The following is a 21,503-nucleotide window of genomic DNA, read 5'->3' on the forward strand; positions in this document are numbered from 1 at the left end:
AAAGGAGGAGGAAAAATAATCAAAATAGAGCAAGTTATTTCCCTTCAAAGAAGAGGTCCTTTGGAACAGTCTCTTAAACTAAATTCTTGAAAAATGTATTTTGAGGGGACTTCCCTGGTGGCGCAGTGGTTAAGAATCCGCCTGCCAATGCAGGGGGTAAGGGTTTGGTCCCTGGTCCAGGAAGATCCCACAGGCCGCGGAGCGGCTAAGCTCGTGCGCCACAACTACTGAGCCTGCGCTCTAGAGCCCGCAAGCCACAACTACTGAGCCCACGTGCCACAAGTACTGAAGCCTGTGCGCCTAGAGCCTGTGCTCTGTAACAGGAGAAGCCACCGCAATGAGAGGTCCGCACACCACAACAGAGAGTAGACCCTGCTCGCCGCAACTAGAGAAAGCCCGTGCGCAGCGACGAAGACGCAATGCAGCCAAAAAAAAAAAAAGCATTTTGAAATAGCTGAGAAAATACAGAAATTTTCTCCTTCCTTTACTCATGCAGTTGAAGTTTAGAGAATTCACGCTTGCCTTTCACCTCTGGCCTTGTGTGAAGGGCGGAAAACACAGGATTCAGTTTAATATGCTTTTTAAGCATAAAATTCTTCCTGATTTGAGCTGGTTCATCTGATGGGTTTCAGAGACCTTATGTCTAGGGCTGGAGAAGGACCTTCTCCCTCCAGATTTCCCTGAGGGCAGCTCCTTGCAAGTGGGGAAGGGGAGATCCTTTTCCCCCCATCTTCAGGGTAAGCAGCGGATGACAGGTAGCCGGAAGCAGAGAGGACCCCATTCTCTTTTGATCCCTTCTCTGCACCCCTCCCTGCAATTTACTGATTTACTCTGGGAGGCCTCAGGGCCCAAGGCCAGGCCTTGATCTCTAAGGGGAGCAGAAGTGATTGAGATGCCGATACATCAGGCCTATGTGCAGGGCCGGGAGGGGGGAGGAAGGATAAAGAGACAAAGAGGAGGCGGGGGGATAAACGAATTCTCATCAGCGGCAAAGCGCCTCTCCTTGATGGATTAGCCCCTTCCTCTGCCCTAGTCATTCGGGACAGCCTCTGCATCTTGGGCCCGCCGGAGCCATCTGGGAACCCTCAGGGATCCACACTCTGGGTTCCTTGGAAATGTTTTGGCAGTTATGATCTGAGATCCTCAAGTTTATGAGAAAGCTGAATGTAAACATGAAGACAAAATAAAATCATTTAAATTGTTAGACGGAAGCAAGCTGTTTAGAGGTATCTTAAGGAGTTGTGGCCAAGAGCGGGGACTTTGGGGACAGATCATCTACCTCTGAATTATTCTGGGCAAGTTACCAAATCCCTGTGTGTGTGTGTGTGTGTGTGTGTGTGTGTGTGTGTGTGTGTGTGTCTGTGTGGTTTTCCCCATCTGTAAAACAGAGTCCACAACACCACCTCCATAGGGTGGTTATGACGATTAAATGTGCTATCGGATACAGAGTAAACAGTATTGGCCGTTTTCATATCACTTATCCCAAATATGCCCTCCTGATATTTCTGCACGTTCTGATTTCAAATTGTTTCCTTGTTATCTCTAAAATCCCTCTGCCAGATTATTTATAATTGTTATTTTGATCAGAATATGCTCTTTGCAGAGGATACCCTCACCTTCTGAACTATCATTTGTGTAAATGTGAACTTTCCCAGTTACGGCTGGCTGAAATGGGGACCCAACTCAAGGAGAGCCTGAGGCCACACAGTGAAGAAGCCAGGGGTCCTCTTAGAGGTAGTTCAGGATCTGCCATCTCCGTCCCTAAATTACAGCTACTTGTGGGGAAAGGATGTGACCGCAGGCATAAACAACTGTGAGGGCTCAAAGAAGCCCAAGAGAGAACAAAGCCCCAGTCAAAGGAATGAAATCCTGGAAACACCCACTTTCCGAGGCCGGATCAGGTCCAACCCACCTGTATTTCTGTAGCTCTTTTCTTATTTGGGGAGAAAATGTCTGGTCTTGACTTTCTGAGCTACTCTGGCTTCCTCAAGGCGAACTGGCAGGGAGCCAGGTCACCCCAGGGTCAGGGCGCTGTGGTTACCATCAACTTCCTCTGGCATCTGAGAAGGAAGGTCAAGATGGGACAGGGCAGACCACTTCTACCCAGAAATGTACTCTCCTCCCCCATGAGGTCAATTTCCATCTTCCAACTTTCCCTGATACCACCTTGTCCAGGAGACCATCCTTGCTCACCTGGCTTCCTGTACCAGCCTAGCCGATCTCCCTGCTTCTCTCTTTGTCCTCCATTTCCAACAGAACAAAGAGAGGGATTCTGTTCAAACCAAGAAGCCAAGTCTCATCACGGCACTCTTCTTTTCAAAGCCCTACTGTGCCGCCCCCCACCCCCCGCACGCCCACCCTTCACCCAGCAGAGCACTCTAAGTCTTTAAATTGGCCTCAAAGCCCTTCGTCATCCCCCCACACCGCCACCTCTCTAGCCACACCACACTGGCGTCCCTGCTGTTCTCAGACATACCAGGCATGCTGTGGTCACAGGGCGTTTGAACTTGCTGTTCCTTTTCCTGAAATGCTTCCCAGGTATCCGCACTGGTTATCTCCCTCACCTCTTTCAGGGCTTTTCACAAATGTCGCCCTTTCAGTGAGGTCTTCCCTGACCTGTATCTGCCCACCTCCACCTCTCCCTATTCACATTCCCTGCGTTGTTTGTCTCCATGACACCACTCACCAAATATACTACGCTTTCTACTCAATTATTGTATTACCTGTCTTCCCCGAATATGGTATAATCTCCAAGAGGCAGGACTTTTGTTTGTTTACTTCATCTTCTTAATGTCTAGAACAATGCCTGGGATATAGTAGGTGCTTATAAGTATTTGTTGAATGGAGATTTGCTATAAGCATATTCATATTCATCCATGCATTTGTATAAATATTAATCCAGTACCTACCATACACCAACTACTTAACATCTACAATCCCAGTAAGCCTTGCAACAGCCTGTGAGGGGAGATCTGACCCCTACTTTATAAATGACGAAACTGAGCCGTGTAAGCTAAGTGATGTGCCTGAGCCGGGCTGCTCTCTTCCATTGTGCCTGATGTCATTAGTCACGTCCTATTGTGAACATAGGCGTCGATTTTCCCTGCTGGACTCGAAGCTCCGTGAAGGGCAGGGCTGTGTTTGGCCTGTTCATCACTATGTCCCTGGCACCCAGGACAGTGCCCTGTACCCGGGAGGTGCTCAGGTGAAATGAATCCACCTGATAAGGAGTGGGGGGATTCACTGCCTGGCCCTTTAGCCAGCTCCTGGGTTTGCCTTCCCACCTACAGAGTTTTTCAGAAGCATGTAAAGCAGTTTACCCTGAGGCTGAGCCAAGCCTAGAATTCACTCTCAGGCCTCTCTACCTCTTTCCTATCCCACCCACCCCAATCCTGGGCTTTCTGCCAGCAAAGAACTACCCAAACAGACTGTAAGACACGCTGTAGCTCTGACTTCGCAGTAGTACAAGGTAAGTCTCTTTGACAAGAGTCTAAGGGGGGAACTGACCTTTGGGAGGCTAACTGCAGCTGTCACTCTCCTCCGGTCCTGGCTCCCCTCCCCTGGCAAGGATGCACCAGAGACCCACAGCCATGTAAAGGGCGGGAAGACATTCTACTCTGAATTGACCATTTTCCCAGAGAAGCAAGCTGTCTCCGTCTATGGACACCCCCACACCCCCAGTACTGGATAAAGAGCCAAGAGCTGGGGGACTGATCTATCACTTAATAGTCAGGAGGAGTTTCTTATTCTAGTCACACAATTTCCTCACCACAAAAGATGGTTAATGGACACAGAAGATTTGACAATTCGTATGAAAATCATCATAACCTCAACTGCTACTCATTACAGACCTTTTTTTTTTTTTTTGGTGGTGGGGCTTCTGAGAACAAATGAAAAGAAGGTTGTGTGTGTAACCCCCATCCCCCAATCTTAAAGCCAAGAGAGCTCTTAGAGCATGTCCTCCTTCCCACAGTTTCCAAAACTTTTCCATTTGATGAATTGACTCCATTAGCCGGCAGTAAAGCCAAGCTGCTGACAGCAATGGCTCAAAGCTGGAAGCCATGATTCTAGGGACTCTCTGATGATCCAACCTGGCCGAAGAATAACGGATGACCTCACCACTGAGAGGGGTCACGAGAACGGGGCTTTGCTTCCTTCATTGCCAACCGCCCCCCCCAAAGAGGGTCCCTCCATCAGCACTGGATAATCAGAGACAGGGGAGATTGTCTCATAATGAACCAAGAATGCATCCATAGACGTTCTAGTCACGCATCTCCCGGGCCCAGTCCCGTCAGAGGAGCCTGCCCTTGACTGCTTGGGCTGAAATCTTCAGAGAGGCCAAGTTCTCAAGGTTTTGGGGGCGAGAGAGAGAGGGACTTGGAGGCTTTTCAGTCAGAGTTGCCTTTTTTCTAGAAGAGGTGCATTATGGCATGGTGGTTAAAAGGATTTGACAGCCAGCTCGTTTGAGCTCCAGTCTCAGCTCTACCAGTTACTGTGTGACTTTGGGCAAATTACTTAACCCCTCCATGTCTCAGTTTCCTCATCTGTACAGTGGGAACAACTGTTAGTAACCTCCTTCATGGGGCGTTATGAGGACTGAGTGAGTTAATACTTCTGCTTCTAAAGCCTAACAGAGGCGGAACAGAGAATGCAATTAAGCATTTCTGGGATAAGGTAGGAGGGTGGAGAGAGGAGGCAGTGTTCACCTAGGGACAGTTTGAGGGTGCCTACCTCATCCTCTGCATTTCCAGCCAGACGACATCCCTGCTGCCCAAGAACCATGGAAGGGGTGAAGAAACGGGAGAGTGGAAGGTACTGGAAGGACACCATGAACCACAGAGGTGTGTCTCTGGGAGTCTAGGATTGAGACGGGAAAAGAACCACTGAAAGATGGCAAGCTTTTAGGATCCAAGGCTGAATTTCAATACAAAACAGGCCACGGCCCCCAGAAGGCTGCTGTGGGAGCTAAACCCTTCTGAGGGGTCTGGTGAAGGTTCCACAGGTTGATCTTACCTCCTGGCCCCTCATTCTCTTAAACAAGTGAGAGAATTAAAAATTGGAGTGTACTTCCCCGGGCTGGCATCTGAAATCTCTCTGCAGAGTCACTATTTACCTTAACCGTGCTCCTGGGGCCTCCTGCCGCCCCACTCCCTACCCAACTTCCAAGACTGCACCACGACTCTGCACGGAAAGAGTGGGCTTTGCCTTTTAGAAATGAAACCAGGATCCATTCGGGCTTGTGATGCTGCCTTCTTGTTAGACTGCACATCTGTGCCGTGCCTCCGAGTCACTCATGAGTCAGACCTTGCCACACCCTCCTGGTCTAAGGTGTGATTACTGAACCGAGGGGGCCAAGAGGACACCATTTCCCATCGGTAGGAACTCCCGGGCTTATGACTCTTGGAATTGTGTGGTCTGGTCTTTAAACGAGACGATGACTATCAGGTCCTCGGTACACAGTATCTGACACACGGTGGTGATGGTGGTGAGACAGAAACCTGCGTGGTGCAAACACCTCTGCACGCAGGGCCCAGTGAGTGGGAGCTACTGCTGGACTGTGGCATTCCTTTCCGGGGGGAGAGGTGGCAGGAGGGGTAGGGATGCTGTAAGAGGGCTCCGTTGCAGGTGTACCTGTATTAACTCTGAGGAAGGAGAGGGACTGGTGTCCTGGGGGAGGAGGGGTGTGGACTTGTGGGAGAAAATGACCAGCTGGGGTCTCCTGTCCTCAGGCGTGTGACGGAGCTAGTGAATCACCGCAGGCTTCTGAGCACTTTTGCACCGAGCTGAGTCGTTCACATTGCATCATCTCCTCAAAGTCTCCACAGGATGGGCACCACTGTGTCTCCATTTTCCAGAGGAGACAACTGGAGCTTAGAGGTCAAACAACCCTCCCACTTCACAGCCCCTACGTGGAGGACTCCAGGTGCTTACTGAGAGCTTTACCCCGGGAGTGGGCCCAGGTGAACCAAGGCCTCTTCCCGCCTCTCCTCATCTCCCCCTGCCCCACACAGTTCACAGGTGACCTACGTCAGGGAGCCTGATGAGGAAGTAGAGGCCTAAGGAGGAGATGTGCCAGCTGGTGGAACTTTCCACCTTTTCTATCACACCCAAGATAACCTCGGCTTCTCAAGAACACTCTGCAGCTATAGGCGGGAGGCTGTTATCACCCCACTGAAGGGGGAAGAGAGGTGGGAGAGACAGCCCCTGTCAGATCCTGCCTCTGCTTAGGACAAATCACTTAACCCTTCCAAGCCCCACTTGCCTCATCCATAACCGCCGCCCTCTCCCTCTGCCTCCAAAAGCAGAAATCACTAACTTCGATGAGCACTTAGTCCATTCTAGAACACTTGCTAAATACTTCCCATCCAGTATCTCATTTAATCCTCAAAAATAATCCCAGGAGATAGGTCCTAGCCTTAAACCTATTTTACAGATTGTTGTTATTTGTAAAAATGAGAACAACAACATTGATCCTCTTAGGAGGCATCTATGAAGACAAGACAAGATCTTGCATGGAATGTGCTTAGCACAGATTCAGTGTTTGAAAGGGGAGAACTTGAAGCCCAGGGACAGCCCTAAGGTCAAGCATCAGGTTGGACGGGAATGGAGCCCTGAGGTGTCCAAAGCAAGGCTCTTTCTTCAACGACCCGCCCCATCCCCAGGTACAGTGACTCAGCAGAGGGCATTCCACTGGCTTATATGAAACTGTCTGGAAAACCCCACCTGCCTGCGGCCAAGACCCTTCTGTACCCTAGGAGTGGAGTGGACGTGTCTGGAGAACGTATGGAATTTGAAGCTTTGGATCCTGAGTCTAACGCTGCTATATGGGGCCATAATTCACAAACTACCTCTGTTTCTTTCCACGCCTGTCCCATGCCAGGCCCTGCACTAGCCCTGGAGATACAAAGAGAAACCAGATCGGCTACCCTCTGAGCAGCCATCCCAGGTACCGGCAGACCACAGCAGGCCTGCCCTGGGGACCCAGATGCTGGCCTCCGGAGATGTCACTGTTGGCCAAAAGAGGTGCTTTCTCTCTTTTAAAAAATCACTTCCAGTCGTTAAATGAATAAACAGCTCTAAAACACTTAGGAGATAAGACACTCTATCAGGACTCCCGTGATCTTTCAAAGCTCAAAGTGAAAATGCCAGCAGGCCTCGGCTGACTGGCTGTGGGAAAAGCAGATAACCACCAGTTTCACCGGCAACAAAGAGACTGAAAACCCTGCACATTTTTAGTATGTGACTAGAATAATCTACAGCTGGGCCCCCAGCACAAAATGCAGGGTAATAAAGCATGCAGGAAACAGGGGCAGCCAGTGCCTTCGTTAGGACTGAGTGAGGCTCGCTTTGTGCCTGTATTATTAAGCCTTTCATGCAGATCATCTCATTTAATTTCATCTAGTCCTCACCGCAGTGGCCAAGAGCTGCGTTTAGAGTCAGTCTGCCTGGGTTACTCTCAATATTCACTCCCACTCACCCTCCTCACCCCTACCCTCCTGGCTGGGTGACCTTGGGCACCTTGTTTAACCTCTTCAGGCCTCAATTTCTCTGTCCGTAACACTGGGATACTAGAACCTACCTTATAAGATTGTTTTAAACATTAAATAAATAAATCCACAGGAAGAACTTAACTTAGGATCTGGGACACAGTCCTCAACAAGTGTTAGCTTTTGCTGTTGTTACGCTGATTGCAGACAGCCCCATGCCTGGCTGTGTGTCATCTCTTTATTTTACACTTGATACAACTGAAACCTCCCAAGGTCAGAAGCAACCCACACTTGTGCAGTTCCCTCTCGGTACTGATGCTCGCGCCCGGCTCACCACACCGCCTCCCCACGAGCCCTGCCTCAAAGCCAGAGCCCTGCTGATTCTTTGGGTCTTCCCATTAGGAAATCACCTCCTCAGTGGGAACCCGCCTGGGGGTCTTTCTGTGGAAGCAGACTGCAAGCCACCCACTGGAAATGCGTGCCGGGCAGACCCGAGGCCCGTGAGGTGCCAAGACACCTGAGGAACCAGCGGTGTCTGAGAGCAATTTGTCTCCAGCTGTCCTGGTTTCTGTCCGTTTCCTCCTCTGATCCAGAGGGGCCTGGGGGAGGGCAGGATGAGCAGGCGCTGACATCCAGGTTACTCACAGGGAGGCCGTCTTCTGGCCACAGGCCGCCCCCTCCCTGTGGCTTCTCGTGCACCTCTGCACACCCGGGGCTCCTTTCCGACCCAGTCTCATCACGTAGACAAACGGGAGCTTCGCGGTGGACTGCTTCCTCTGCCCGGAGGCCTGGGCCCCAGCTGGTCTGCCACAGGTGCAACCCAGAGCCTCTTCCTTAAGGGTGAAAGCTGCCCACGCCTCCCTCCGTTCCTGTCACACCTGGGACCAAAGGCCCCAGCACAGCTTTCCGTGAGTCGTTCATGGAAAACAAATGACGGGCTGCCGGCGTTACAGCAGCAGAACGAGACCACAGCCCGTGCCCACAGGGGGTCTACGATCTAAGAGGAAAGACATACGGATCAAGAAATGCCACCGAGGTCATCCCACGTCTAGACTCAACACAGCACTCAGAATTATCCCTCCAGTAAATACCTCAGATCACGTCCCCCAGTCTCTCTCAGAGTCAAAGGCGAGAGCTGAAGATGTCCTCTCAGGCCCTACAAGGCTGCCCCAGAGCTCCTCAGATCTTACTGCCATGTGTCCTCACTGGAACTCGTCAGGCCTGCGGGCTGACATGCAGGCTGTCCCCTCGGCCTGGAATATTCCTCTCCCATTTTTCCACAGGGCGAAATCTCTCCCCTCCCTCCAGCCCGTGTTTAACAGCCATAAGACCCACCCTGATCATCCTATTGCAAACTCCAACTTCACTCCCCACACCCCTGTGCCCCCAATCCACCTTACCTTGCTCATTCCCCCTTTCCACCTTCTGGCGTATACTGCCCGTGTTTACTGTGGACCGTCTTCCCATCTCCCCCAGCCCCACTAGGATGCAAAGGCAGACATCTGTGTGTCTTTTATTTCCTGACATGTCCCGAGCACCCGAAACAGTGTCTGGTACGGCACAGGCACTTGGTAAATATTTGTTTTGTTTTGTTTTAATAGATCTTCATTGGAGTATAATTGCTTCACAATACTGTGCTAGTTTCATAGCACAGGGAGATCAGCTCTGGGCTTTGCGATGACCTAGAGGGGTAGATATTTGTTGAATGAGTGAATAAATGAATGAGGGAGGGAGGGAGGGAATGAACAAATGAGTACTATGAGAGGGGAAGCAGAGGGTGCTGTGAGCACTCAGGGCAGAAGAACTAATTCCGCCTGGGGCTCAGGGAAGGCCTCTCCCCCCACCCCCCAGAGCCCCAGGGGGTACAGGGGACGGGGAAAACAGAGGCAGGGGGAGCCTTCCTGACGGCCAGTCCTACCTGAGGGAGGGTGAATGCACTGCTGCTGCCCCTTCCCCAGAGAGAGAATTCCACCTGCAGGGGGGCAGCACCCAGGCCCGACACTGGCCATCCAAGGTACTTCTGGCTGCCTTGGCCATCTCCACTTGAGAGCCTGAAGATTCCATCGGAGAGAGCTGCTCTCTGAAGCCTGGATCTCTAAAAGCTCTTATCAGCCAAATCCCCACTGAGGTTTCTCAAGTCAAGGAATAAACCAAGTCTAACCCTGGCTATGAGGTAGAAGGGCAGAATGGAAGCATGCAACAGAAAATTAAAAATAAGTGACATTTATTGAGAGCACATTAGGACCCAGGCACTATTATAAATTGTTAACCTGATTAATTACTGATGAACTGTGTGCCTCCAGTATGGTGATAGGTTGATAATAACAGGACCCACCTCATAGGGTGGGTTGTGAGGAAGGCAGGAATTACGGTATGAAGTACACAGAACACACACAGAGTGGTCTTTGTTTGCTACTACGTCACCATCCTCAACTTACAGGTGAGAAAACTGAGGCACAAAGAGGTGACATAGGGCTTCCCTGGTGGCGCAGTGGTTGAGAATCTGCCTGCCAATGCAGGGGACACGGGTTCGAGCCCTGGTCTGGGAAGATCCCACATGCCGCGGAGCAACTGGGCCCGTGACCCACAATTACTGAGCCTGCGCGACTGGAGCCTGTGCTCCGCAGCGAGAGAGGCCGCGATAGTGAGAGGCCCGCGCACCGCGATGAAGAGTGGCCCCCGCTTGCCGCAGCTAGAGAAAGCCCTTGCACAGAAACGAAGACCCAACACAGCCAAAAATTAAAAAAAAAAAATTTAATTAATTAACTATTAAAAAAAAAAAAAAAAAAGAGGTGACATAACTTGGACCATCTTCCCCCACTAACCAGAGGCCAAGCAGGATCCAAACGCAAGCCGTCTGGGTTCAGGGCTGATATTCTTTACCCTATATTACACCTTTCCCAGAAATCAGGCTGCTCACAGAACGCTTCTTCCTAAGGGACAGAGAGGCTCCTCCGAGCAGAGTTCTTTCTGAAAATTAAATTGTGCTTGGGGGTTTCCCTGGTGGCGCAGTGGTTGAGAATCTGCCTGCTAATGCAGGGGACATGGGTTCAAGCCCTGGTCTGGGAAGATCCCACATGCCGCGGAGCAACTGGGCCCGTGAGCCACAACTACTGAGCCTGTGCGTCTGGAGCCTGTGCTCCGCAACAAGAGAGGCCGCGATAGTGAGAGGCCCACGCACCGCGATGAAGAGTGGCCCCCGCTTGCCGCAACTAGAGAAAGCCCTCACAGAAACGAAGACCCAACACAGCCAAAAATAAATAAATTAATTAATTAAATTTAAAAAAAAAACTTAAAAAAAAAAAATTGTGCTTGGCCTTATTTGTAGAAAGGTGGCTAAAAGATCCAGCAGCCAGGTATGGCTGAAAAGCCCAGGACCCACCAGCTCCTCCCAAGGCTGTCCCCACCAAGTGTCTGGAGCTAGACTGCTGTTCTGGACTATACTGTAACCTGGGGAAGAACCCTAGCCCTTGATGCTGCAGACACAGAAACACACAAACCCCAGGAGAGGAGAGAGGTCTTCCTCATCCTGGGACCACAAATGTCTGTCATTTATGGATTGGTCTTTGCTGTCAGTGCCTGGCAATGTGTGTCCACCAGCAGCCAGCCTCATACAAATGGCAGTGGAGGGGCTGAGGGGCCGGCCGGGAGCCCAGGCTTCTGGCTCCCCCAGCCCCAGCACGCTGAGTCGGATGCCCTCACTACTCCTGGAGCACCTCCTACCTAAGGCTGCTGCCTCGGTCATACCCACACCCTCGGGATCAGCCTTGGTGTGGCGACTCCTCACGGACACACTGGAAGCCAGAAGCATGTAAGCCTTACTCACGGCCCAGTGCCCCAAGCAGGACTGGCACAAGCCCCGGGGAGGACTTGAGGGGTGTGGGCAGGGTGTGCTGGACCAGTGGGGACTTCGAGGGCCCAAGTGCAGGAGCCACCACCCGGTTCTCCATCCTTATCTCCCTTCCTAAAAGGAGAGGATTCTGTTCAAATGAAGACTCTTCAGCCAAACAAAAAAAGGAGGAAACCAGTCAGGGCATCAGGTGGGCTTCTTAAACAAGTTCAACGAGAGTGGCCAAGGCTAGGCAACCTCTTGTCCGATCTGCAACAAAGGGGCCTTTGGTTTGTTTTTTGGAAGAAGAATCTGGTCTCCCTACACCTTCATCTCAGTATTTGCACAGTGAGCCATCCCAACTTGCTTTGTACCCTCTTACAACAGAAACCCCCACTTATTTCTTTAGGTTGTGTGTGTTTTTTTTATAAAGCTCCTATTGACATTACACAAATGATATTTCTTTGTATTCACACTGGGAAGGCTCAACAGATCACTTTTTTGCCAGAAGTTCGGTTTCTTAAAAAGCTGGGCCAGTGTCTCCTGTGTAAATCCGCCTTGGCCCGCTGACCAGTTGATGCTGTGGCCGCTGGCATCACAAGCTTCCGAGCGGGCTTCTCCCACCACCACTGCCTCTGCTGCCCTCAACAGCCCCGAAGAGAAGCGCTACAGATGCATCCACTGAGGAGCTAAGGCCCTCCTGGGGCCGCAGAGCAGCAGAAATCCTAGCAAAGCAGCGACTCTCACCACCAATGTCAGCAAAGGCTGGCAGTGATTGTGCGTTTACTGCAAACCAGATGCCCTGCTAAGCACTTCACATGCGTCATTTCATTTAACCTCCCAACAACTCTGTGAGAAAAGCTATTTTTGGTACTATTTTGTACATGAAGAAGTAGGTTCAGAGGTGTAGGGGAGAAAGAAACTTAAATTGGAGCATCTCAGTGCTTCATGCTCGGCGAAAGGCACGTATGTGCTGATTGCATACCCAAGCACGGGGAAAAAGAGCCGCACCTGGGGCTGGGGTCCTGCACAGCTAGGAACCCGCTGTGGAAAAACCCACATTTATACAAAGGGAATGCCAGGGAGTAATGGTTCATTCTTTCAAAGGGTTAAGTGCAAGTTTCCTATAAAAAAGAGACTTCCTCACTACCTTCAATTACAACTCCATTTTCATTCCACTTTCCACTCCAGGACACGGTGACCCAAAGCAGGAATGATTAAAAAGCAGAATGTGAAGCGGAATTGCAGCCCAGTTCACTTCAGAGGTGGCTTTACCTTCAGAGAAGAACCTGAAGGACCACTCAGGCCCCTGACGTGATCACGACACCCTCCCCTCAGCTCACTTAAGAATGTAAAACAAGTGAATTAATTCACAAGTGTGGTTTTCATAAATGAACACAAATGTACAACTTCTAAAGAGACGGACATGTTGAGTTTGGGGGGTATTTTAACTGCAAAATTCACGGATGGAGTCATGATATGATGTTTACTTAAAACCCTAAAAACTCTGATGCATCACAGAGATACAATATGCTTGCAACACGAATTCACTGCAAAGGTGGCCGTGACTTGCACGTAAGCAGATGTTGGCCGTGGGCTGGAGTTGGGACCCACAGACCAGTGCCGACTCAGTGATGGTAGCTCAGCCGTCCGTGCCTGGTGCCTGTGCGGACTGTGCCTTTAGAGACGAGTCTGAGTCTGGCCCCTGAGCTATAGCAGTTGTAGTGTCACATAGGTATCAATGAGCAACTGAAAACGTTGCCAAGAAGTGGTGAAATACTAGTTTTACACCGAACTAGCCAGAGTTGGGTGGAAATTTAAATCAGATTCTATAAAAGCAACCAGCTTAAACTGTCTTTGACCAGAATAACCCCTGAGGCATCTCAGGGAGTTAGAAGCACTTTGGGAATGTCCTCTAATATGACAGGGCCTTACCGCTGAGGCTCAGAACATTGGCAAGAGGGCAGGCCACCTGGGTAGGTCACTCCAAGACCTTCTGAGAAAGGCAAGGCCGTTTGAGCCTGACCCCACCTGAACACCTAACTCAGAGCTTTGTCCCGGTCAGGGAAATAGTTCTTCAGCACCGTCTCTGCACACCATCAGCAGAGCTGAAAAGGCCCAACTCACAGGCCTGTTCTCACAAAGCCAGCGGTGTGGTCGGTAAGACCTTGTCAGTGTCAAAGCATATGGGTGGCCCCGGCAGAACAACCTCGATGGCGCTCAGTGGCTGGGACAGCTTCACGGGGGACTTAGTGACGACTTGAGCTGGCCCTGAAGAGGAGCTGGGGAGCTCAGGCAGACAGAGGGGTAAAGGCATTAAAGTGTCAGCTGCCCTAGAACAGAAAGAAGAGGGGTCTCGGGGGAGCAGAACGCTCAAGCGAGAGGCAAGCAGGAAATGCGTACAAGGAAAGTGGAGGCGGAGGGTACCCAGGCGGCAAGCAGCCTGTGTCTCATCCACAGGCAACAGGGAGACAATGAAGCTTCCAGCGCAAGAGAAGTCTCTGCAGATCTCCTGAGAGGGCCTTTCCAGGCTTTCGGCACTACCGGATGTGAGTTCCATAGGGGCGGGGGATTTAGTCCCAGCACCCACAAAAATGCCTGGCACGTGGTGCACATACAGTAAATACTTGCTGAATAAAGTAATGATAAATGTGAATCCAGAATCCCTTCCCTGCTGGCACAAGGAGGGAAAAAGGGGGCTTTATAGACACCAAATGACAAGGTTTTGGGCAACTGAAACAATTCTTCAAATGACCCCTAGGGGCAGCTCCCTGCTACATGAAGATGAGACTCAGTTCTGGGAGACGAGGAATGGATGTGGAAAGTGAACAGTCGTGGCACAAAGACACTTCATCCTTCCAGTCTCCACACCAGTTCCTCCCAAACCCCAGTAGCCTTGACTGAGACTTCCCCTCAAGAGGGATGGCACCAACCCCCAGCTTCTTTCTGCAGCACGCAGATCAGGTGCCTCCCTTAATAAAACTGCAGCTACTGTTACTGCGATCCTACCATGTGTCAGGCACTGTGCAAATCACCCCCTGCTCATTCAATACTCAGAATGATGCGGAGAGGTAGAAACCATCACTCCCATTTTACAGATGAGAAAACTGAGGTTCAGAGAGATTAAGTGACTCATAGGGTCACACAGCTGACTGGGGCAGAACAGGACTCATACTGCTCTGACATCAAAGTACATATCCTCAATCTCTATAGTCACCCCTCCTGAATCTCTGACATTACGCCGCGGAGGAAGGGAAGGAGGGCAGGTGCCTGTGCACTGGTAAAGAGAAGCTGGCAGCTAAGAGATGAACGTTCCCCCCGGCTTAGGAGCAGAGGCCAGCCTGGCTGTGGGACAGGGAAGGTAGGAGGGGCCTCTCAGAGGCAAGGAGGGTGGCTCTCCCCTTCTTCTATGACAACCACACCATAATAGACGGGGCGAGGCTGCCGGGGGGCGTGGGAGCGCATCACTCCCAGTGAATCAGGCCCTGTGAAGGGCGAGGTGCTGTTCAGACAACCTGACGCTATTTCTGCTCTGCCAGCGTGAGGGCTGAAGGGTGAGGCGGGGCTCTTTGTCAAAGGAGGTGGATATGCTGAGAAATACAGCAACCCCCCAAAACACACCCCCCTCCCCCAAGCACCAAGGGGATGTTGGGGTGACTGGCTTTGTGGAGGACACTGTCCGCCTCCTTCCCCTCGTATTGGGGGTTTGATTCCAGGCTCTGTCAGTCACCAGCCATAAGCCGTGGGCGGTTACCTCGCTTTCCTGAGCCTCAGCTTCCTCATCCGTAACACGGAAAACATAATAGTCCCTTCCTCCCAAGGTGCTTGTGAGGGTTTAATGAAACCGTGTCTGCCCAGCACTCAGCTCAGTACCTGGCATTTCATAAGTGTTCAGATGGTTTCTTAAGTTACTGAAATCGTGACTTCTTATGCTGTCAGTGCTGCTATCACTCTGCTACTATAACATATGGGAAAATACGAGTCGGCGCGGTCACTGCCCTTATACCTTGCCCTGGGGAGGACGGCAGACTTCAGCACGGGAGAGCGAAGGAGGGGGGCGTGGTAGTTTTAAGCCCAAGCAGGTGATGGTCAGACAAGGCAGTTTTGTCTCAAGTGCCCTGAACCAGAGAAGGAGCCCATCCTTCGGGCACAGAAGAAGGCATTGAACTCCCTTCCAGTGGTGGAGGAGGGAGGAGGGCCCTCTTCCCAGGCAGGAAGAACCTGAGATAACCAGGGCGTTTGGCTTCCTCTGTGGCTCTCGCGGAGTGAGTAGTGGCCGCCGCGGGAGGCGGCGGTGCGGAGAGGGGGTGGTGCGAGGGGAGGGCAGTGTCATGAGCGGTGCCCCGAGTCTTTCTGAAGGAAGGAAGTGAAGAATCCCAGGCATCTGTGTCTCGTGGCCCAGGTGAGGTCTCCAGGTAAACAAGTGACCTGGGTGCAGGTGCTGAGAGGGGAGACGGTGGCAGTGATGCTTCCAGCTTGGAAGGGGCCAGGGCGTTCTGACTTAGCAGCGGGCAAGCCCTGCTGTCATCTGGGAAGAATGCCGTGGAGCTAACGGAGTTGGGTTTTCCCCAGGATGGACATGGGGATTAGCTGGGGTTGGGGGGTGCAGTGCTCAGGGTCAGCACTGATAGGAGGTATTTCCACTCACGGCAGCTATGGAAGTGGCTCTTCCTGCTGTGGAAGGAGGGATGGAGTCAGGCCCTGAGCTATGCCAGGGCCAGGTGACGGCCACCTGGGGCAAGGCAGGAGATGGCCAGATGCCCAGGTCCAGTCACCCATGGTCTCCCTGGAGACCACCCAACCTCCTCTGGCCCAGCTGGTAGTTTCATTGGCCCTGGCACTAGGTTAGGGAGGACTCTTGCGGTCACAATTTATAAAAGACATACTGGAGTATAAGGAGGAAATAAAAAAAAAAAGCAGGTGGAGCCCAAAGGCAGGAGAGCTGAGCCTCGGGACAGTACTGGGACCGAGGATTGAGAAGATAACGCACACACCCCCTTTGTCCCCCCCTCCCCCTGTCTTCTCCTTTCTGCTCTCCTCTCTTCCAGAGCTTCTCTGTAAACAAGGGCACACTGGGGACTGGCTCTTAGGAACTTGGTCACTCTCCCTAGGTCCCCATTCCATATTCTCCAGGAAGGGGCCAGTGGCCCCCCTGCGGTCCAGTGGGGCTGGGTTCCTGCTCTCCAGATGGCACCTTCCCGCTGTGACTGAGGAGGACCAGTTAAGCAGTGGTCACTGTGAGCTGCCCACACAGCCCTAAAGGTGCTACTCCTAAGGGAGTCAGCCCAGCAAGGGCACAGATGTGGCCACTTCAGGGAATAGACCAAAAAGAAGTGGGGAAACGTGAAGATTCAGGACAGGGCCTGTGTGCCTGGCCTCTCACCGTGGCCCCAGTCATCACCCTCCCAGGTGTGGCATCGTGGGGCTCCGGTGCGGGACCAGGCTGTGTCAGGTGGCTTACCTCCCTTGCTGAACCCTGGAGCCTGAACTCGGAACCGCCCTCCGGGACTGACCATCAGTGTGCTTCTCTCAGGAAAGTCTCCTCTTCCCCAGCTGGGCTGTGAGCCCCCTGGGGGAGGGACCTCTTGGGGGGAGCGGGGACTCTGACCCCAGAATGAAGGGACGCTTCTATTACCACCCACTTCCTTATATTCTTATACGATGGTGCTAGTGAATGTGGTAGCCACTAGGCTACCAAATAAGGCCAGTGAGTATCAGGAACCACATTTTTACTTTAATTTTAAATAAATTTTAATAGCCACATGTGGCTAGTGGCTACCACACTAGACAACACAGGTAAAAAATCATATTTTGTACAAAGTACTTCCATATATACCATAACATTCAATTTTCAGGTGAGCAGGGCAAGCAATATTTACCCCATTTACAGATAACAAAACTGAAGCTCAGAGATTTGCTCAGGTTGAATTGGATTGAATACTCAAAGCTCCCAAACCATTTCCATTACATGACTTTTATACCCAAACTTGACTTCTGACCTGAGGGCCAGGGGAGATAGCCCTGATGGAGCCCCATTCTGGCTCTACCATTAACTGGACACGTCACTTTCTCACCTTTCCCTCCTCTAAACTGAGAAGGAACATGGTGGAGGGTTCCAGAGAGCCTGGGGCACGGTCTCCTCAGACCAGAGTGGCTAGGTGGTCAGGATTCAAGATCCTTCTAAGCTGCTGTGTGGTTTCAAGATACCTTTCTAAAAATGAAGAGAGGGAGGGAGAAATGAGATAAATTCTTTCCCTCCTCCACCAGTCTTGTCCCAGGAGCCATAATTAAAGGGGGAAAACAATAGTGTGATCCCATGCTGGCCTTGAGGACATTCCAATGCCTGCTTACATGAAACTGAACTCCTGATCATTTCCTTTAGGATCAATCCAATCCTCAGCATATGGCCATTCCATCCAAAATGGTATAATGTGGGACTCCCCTGGTGGTGCAGTAGTTAAGACTTCACACTCCCAATGCAGGGGGCCCGGGTTCCATCCCTGGTCAGGGGACTAGATCCCACACGCATGCTGCAACTAAGAGTGCACATGCCACAACTAAAGAGCTGGTGAGCCGCAGCTGAGTAGCCCACCAGCCGCAACCAAGGAGCACACGTGTCACAGCTAAGGAGCAGGCGAGCTGCAACTAAGGAGCCCGCCTGCCGCAACTAAGACCTGGCACAACCGAATTAATTAATTAATTATTTTAAAAATGGTATAATGCACTGGGTGGGCATTCGGTCCTTACCAAACACCCTGGCACTAACCCAACACTCATTCCCATTCCTGTTCCTTCGTGAAATCCAACTGATGAGTCTCAGCTAACTGTGATACCCACACTACTGTCAGTTTATAATCTCCTGGGTTGGGGGATGGGCTGGGGGACATCTAGAGGCAGAAATAAATCACACAAGGAGAAGTCAAATGGAAAACGCAAATTTAATAAGACACAGACAGAAAATAAACCACCAGCCCAGCCACTAGTGACCAGTGCAATGTTATTTTTTTCCCTCTGGTCCCTGGTGAATGCCCCCTAATTCTGGGAAAGGCTCCCTTTCGTCTTCTGAGTCAGGCTTGAAGGAATACTGCAGTATTTCAGCCTTGGGTTTCTAGCAGAGAAACAAACCCGGTTTTGTCATATAATTTTCGGCACCTCTACTATAATAACATATCATTCGTGGATCTATGCTAAAGCAAACACCATCTGGTGGCTGCATAAAAAGCTGTCCGGGGTTCTGACCTTCGAGATGTAAGGGGTTTGTTTGGGGAAAGGAGGCCGGGTGCAGGGAGAATCAAGTCGGTAATGAGAAACAGTGTCGGCAACCTGCACAGTGTGACATTTGGAGGCTCAGTGGAGGAAAACGAGGCTGGTGTCAGGTTCCAAACACTCAAGGCAAAATCGCCAACGATTCTTTTTTTTTCTTTCCCAAGTGAAACATGTTTCAAGAAGTCTCTTTTCCCAGTCTCTGGCCACAAAAACACACACACACACACACACACACACACACACACACACACACACACACACACACTCACTCACTCACTCACTCACTGGAGAGGGAATGGTCCAGGGGAGCCCCAGGCTACCCCAAAGGAAAATTACCTCCTGAAAAATCTAGCTGGTGAGTTCTCCATTTTGTGGATGGTACTAGCTATGCAGCTGCAAGAATGAGACAGAATTTGCCCCGTCCGCAGCCCAGCGTCTCTTGGGTTGCTCTGAATCACTAGGACACCGTGGTTCACCCAGATACAGGGCACTCATAGGACTCAAATGCCTTCTCTGGAGCTTAGCTGCTTAAACACAAACTTGTTTAAAAATTCTAATTATACAGTAAAACTCCATTATTCCTCACACATGAAATGATCCCCAAGAGTTAGTATGAAGGGCGGCAAGTCCTGGTCCCGTAAGTTGGGTTTTCATGAAGACAGGTCTTGACACTGACCTCTGAGTTCTGACTTGTCCATTCGGACTTGAATAAGTCCGTTCCGAGCACACATGGAGAACAACTGTTCCAGAATGAACAAATATGCCTTGAACATGGGAGGGAGGAATTAAAAGAAAAAGAACCCAAGAGCCATGTGCGGCTCAGGAAGACCTGCTTCTACGGCGTCAGAGAAGAAAACACATGACTGAAACATTTAGAACTCGTCAAAAGCAACTCAGAGAAACTAAGTCTCCAGGAGACCTCTGGGACTCTAAGATATGAAGAAGAGTTTTTAGTCTAGAAGCGGCCACAGAACCCAGCCTAAGAAAGAGCAAATTTGCTATCATATACCCAGAAGGATCAGGTAACTGCTAGAACTTTCTATAATGATGAAAATGTTCTACATCTGTGCTGCCCTACACAGTGGTCACTAGTCACATTTGGTTACGGGCACTTGAAATGTGACTCATACGACTGAAGAACTGAAATATTTATTTTATTTAATATTAATTAAAATATAAATTTAAATAGTCACACGAGTTGAGTGGCTACCACTTTGAGCAGTACAATAAGATCAAATGGCAAAGCACTATTTATGGAAGAGCCCAGGACTTCCATGGTGGCACAGTGGTTAAGAATCCGCCTGCCAATGCAGGGGGCACGGGTTCGAGCCCTGGTCCGGGAAGATCCCACATGCTGCGGAGCAACTAAGCCCGTGTGCCACAACTACTGAGCCTGCGCTCTAGAGCCGGCGACCCACAGCTACTGAAGCCCGCACGCCACAACTACTGAAGCCCACGCGCCTAGAGCCCATGCTCCGCAATAAGAGGAGCCACCGCAATGAGAAGCCCGCGCACTGCAACGAAGAGTAACCCCCGCTCGCCACAACTAGAGAAAGCCCGCCCGCAGCAACAAAGACCCAGCGCAGCCAAAAATAAATAAATAAATTTATAAAAAAATAAAAAAAGAAGAAAGAAAAGCCCAAGAATAGTCTCCAGCTAAGCTATCTGACAGTTACTCTTTTTCTTTCCTTTTTAGCCCCAGGCCTTCAGGTCCTCTCAGTCGAAGTCACATCTTCCAGCCCTGGAGGAGACCTTCTCCACCTGAGGGTTGTTATCAACCACTTGACGCCACCAAATCTCTCCAAAGCATATCCCAACCATGGGCCATGGTGCCTTGCTCTCTCCCCACCCCCTGCCCCAGAGTCCCTGGGAGACAAGGCTGGAACAGAGGCAGCACCTGGGCTCCCTTTTGGCGCCTGCAGGCAGAGTGTTCTAATGACCCCAGAAACCCCACTGTCCCTCAGAACCCCCAACCTGTTTTGTCCCATAAAAACCTCAAGTTTAAAGATGAAGTCCCATGGCCTACCTTATGGATTGTCACACTGGCCTGTAAGCCTCATGCCACTCATTCCAGAAGTTACAGATCATTACAGTATACCCCTCACATGCTTTCTCCACAGCTCATTTGAATAAGGCACAACTTACACATTTGGCTCACTTTATTATTTTTTTCCCTATTTAATCCTGACAATGAGAGAGAGGCAGAGGGAGGTAAGATCACACCTGTTTTAAACACACTTGTCAAGGGTTCACAGAGGTGGAGTTGATGACCCGGCAAAAGACTGAGGATGATCTTGGGTTGCTCTGGGCAAGTCACTTAACCTCTCAGTGCTTCAGGGTCATCTGTAAAATGGGAGGAACAACGGTGCCTGCCCCTTAGGGTCGTTGTGAGTTAGAGTATATACAGTGCTCGGCACTGCGTCCAGCACAGGGAAAGCTCTACAGAAGCGTCTGCTCTTGGTGAGAAGGGTGTAGTGTGTGTGTTTGCATGTGGGGAACGTAACTACATGTTTATACACCTGGTTGTAGAAAGCCTCTGAAGCTTCCCCAGAGACCCTGAGAGGTGAGGAAGAGGACCTGGTCCAGTGGACGGGGAGAAGCAAGCCGAATACAAAATGAGGATTTTCTGAACTCAATAACCCATCTGATCCCAACCGATAAAGTACCTGCCCTCGAAGGATGGTGTGCTGCCTCCTGAATAATACACGCGCAAGGTCCCCACTGCGGATCGCGGTGTAATTCCATGAGGGGTCTCTGGAGAGGACACATCAGTGCGCACTGAGGTTCTGGGGCCTTGAGAAGGCAGAATTCCCAGATCAAGTTTCCCCCCAGACCTCTGTCCAGAAACATACCTGTATCCTACCAGGGAGAAACCTGTACTGATAACCAGGGAGTAACACTTTTTCTAAAGGGACATTTGG

The 21,503-nt window shown here is 50.9% G+C and overlaps 1 protein-coding gene and 1 long non-coding RNA gene across 3 annotated transcripts in view; one reads left to right on the forward strand and one right to left on the reverse strand.

Annotated features, from left to right (window-relative positions):
* The window catches only part of ABTB2 (ankyrin repeat and BTB domain containing 2), a 181,768-nt gene that overhangs the window by 73,896 nt on the left and 86,369 nt on the right, over window positions 1-21,503 (reverse strand). The window lies entirely within an intron of this gene.
* LOC309636917 lies at window positions 5,953-10,765 on the forward strand. Its single transcript, XR_014250315.1, has 2 exons — window positions 5,953-9,951; window positions 10,280-10,765. It is a non-coding gene; the product is annotated as an uncharacterized lncRNA (long non-coding RNA).

This window comes from Balaenoptera physalus (genome assembly GCF_965194825.1).
Source record: "Balaenoptera physalus genome assembly, chromosome: 10".
In the NCBI taxonomy this organism is placed as follows: Eukaryota; Metazoa; Chordata; class Mammalia; order Artiodactyla; family Balaenopteridae; genus Balaenoptera; species Balaenoptera physalus.